The 2,809-nt window shown below is 34.4% G+C and overlaps 1 non-coding gene across 1 annotated transcript; it reads left to right on the top strand.

Moving 5' to 3' along the window:
- Window positions 1-1,990: 1,990 nt before the first annotated feature.
- On the top strand, window positions 1,991-2,062 carry TRNAP-AGG (transfer RNA proline (anticodon AGG)). Its single transcript has one exon. It is a non-coding gene; the product is annotated as a tRNA-Pro (tRNA).
- The last annotated feature ends 747 nt before the right edge of the window (window positions 2,063-2,809 follow it).

Here is a 2,809-nt window from a genome sequence, read left to right on the forward strand (position 1 = left end):
GGGGTGTGAGTTTTCATTCGCATATAGTCCTGGGGACCATTCAGGCTTGTTCGCATTTGTGTTCCTCACGTGTGCCCCAAAGAATGAGGTGATTTGGTGAAATGCTATGCCCAAGATTACCATCCGAGTTGCCGTCGGGGAAGTGGCTCAAATAGCCTCGGCTATCACTTCCTTTTGACGGCCGTGATGGTCAAGCGGATTAAGGCGCCCTGTAGTTACCAGTTGCGTTGCTTCTGGGAGTATGGGTTCGAGTCACTTCTGGGGTGTGAGTTTTCATTCATATATATATATATATATATATATATATGTCGTACCTACTAGCCAGAACTCACTTCTCAGCCTACTATGCAAGGCCCGATTTGCCTAATAAGCCTAGTTTTCATGAATTAATGTTTTTTCGAGAACCTAACCTACCTAACCTAACCTAACCTAACGTTTTCGGCTACCTAAACTAACCTAACCTATAAAGATAGGTTAGGTTAGGTTAGGTAGGGTTGGTTAGGTTCGGTCATATATCTACGTTAATTTTAACTCCAATAAAAAAAAATTGACCTCATACATAATGAAATGGGTAGCTTTATCAATTCATAAGAAAAAAATTAGAGAAAATATATTAATTCAGTAAAACTTGGCTTATTAGGCAAATCGGGCCTCGCATAGTAGGCTGAGAAGTGAGTTCTGGCTACTAGGTACGACATATATATATATATATATATATATATATATATATATATATATATATATATATATATATGTCGTACCTAGTAGCCAGAACGCACTTTTCAGCCTACTATGCAAGGCCCGATTTGCCGAATAAGCCAAGTTTTCATGAATTAATGTTTTTTCGACTACCTAACCTACCTAACCAAACCTAACCTAACTTTTTCTGCTACCTAACCTAACCTAACCTATAAAGATAGGTTAGGTTAGGTTAGGTAGGGTTGGTTAGGTTCGGTCATATATCTATGTTAATTTAAACTCCAATAATATCAAATTTACCTCATACATAATGAAATGGGTAGCTTTATCATTTCATAAGGAAAAAATTAGAGAAAAAATAATAATTGAGGAAAACTTGGCTTATTAGGCAAATCGGGCCTTGCATAGTAGGCTGAGAAGTGCGTTCTAGCTACTAGGTACGACATATATATATATATATATATATATATATACATATATATATATATATATATATATATATATATATATATATATATATATATATATATATATATATATATATATACATATATATACATGTATGTATATTAAATAATGGAAGGGAGTACCACCTCTAGCTGGATAAAGGGGGATCCATAGCCTCGGAGGAAACCACGCATAACGCATTAGAGGGAATGTTTAGATCCCCTCCAATACAGTTTCTGTGTGCTTTTCTCCTACCACCCCCTTCCTTTTTATTTTTTGTTCTATATTATGTATTTGATGGTTACAAGATATACATGGGTCGATACAAAAATAATAATGCAAAAAGGTGCTTAAAGGTTATGGATCTCTTGAAAAACACGACAATGGGAGACATTGATGAATGTCACAGACGGGTTCAATCATTGTTGCAAGTCAAACAATTCTTCGAATTCCTCTGAAGTTGGACTAGTGCCCAAGACGCAACAGGCATTTCCCCTCTGAATCGCAACACTGAGGCGCTGGAACAAGAAAATTTTTGCTCTCTGGTCTTTTGTAGCGCTGATCAATTTGTCCCGCAATTCCTTCAGGAACTTTAATATATATATCATATATTGATAGGAACTATCAATATATATATATATATATATATATATATATATATATATATATATATATATATATATATATATATATATATATATACATATGTAGAGTAGTATTAGGCATCTATCAGCGTCAGGGTACTATGGAATTGTGCTCTGGTTGTCAGTGTGGAGTGGCCTCTCCTGGGTGCAAAGCCAGGGTTGGATGATACAGGTGAGAAGCTGTTATATGTAAAGATAACGGCCTGTTGGTCTAGTGGTATGATTCTCGCTTAGGGTGCGAGAGGTCCCGGGTTCAACTCCCGGACAGGCCCGACAACATTTTGTCTCGGTAGTACTATGGGTTGGCTCGTTTCTTTTCACCTTATATTCCTGTTCACTTATCAGTAAATTAGTAATAGAGAATTAGGCATATGTTGTTGGGTTACATCCTGGGGAAGGTCAACAGTCTGACCCTCAGTGTAAATCCAACCCGAATATATATATATATATATATATATATATATATATATATATATATATATATATATATATATATATATATATATATATATATATATATATATATATATATATATATATATGTCGTACCTAGTAGCCAGAACTCACTTTTTGGCCTACTATTCAAGGCCCGATTTGCCTAATAAGCCAAGTTTTCCTGAATTAATATATTTTTTCTATTTTTTTCTTATGAAATGATAAAGCTACCCATTTCATTATGTATGAGGTCAATTTTTTTTTATTGTAGTTAAAATTAACGTAGATATATGACCGAACCTAACCAACCCTACCAAACCTAACCTAACCTATCTTCATAGGTTAGGTTGGGTTAGGTTGCCGAAAAAGGTAGGTTAGGTTAGGTTAGGTAGGTTAGGTAGTCGAAAAAACATTAATTCATGAAAACTTGGCTTATTAGGCAAATCGGGCCTTGCATAGTAGGCTGAGAAGTGCGTTCTGGCTATTAGGTACGACATATATATATATATATATATATATATATATATATATATATATATATATATATATATATATATATATATGCAAACAAGCCTGAATGGTCC

The sequence above is a fragment of the Procambarus clarkii genome, chromosome 25 (genome assembly GCF_040958095.1).
Source record: "Procambarus clarkii isolate CNS0578487 chromosome 25, FALCON_Pclarkii_2.0, whole genome shotgun sequence".
Lineage (NCBI taxonomy): Eukaryota > Metazoa > Arthropoda > Malacostraca > Decapoda > Cambaridae > Procambarus > Procambarus clarkii.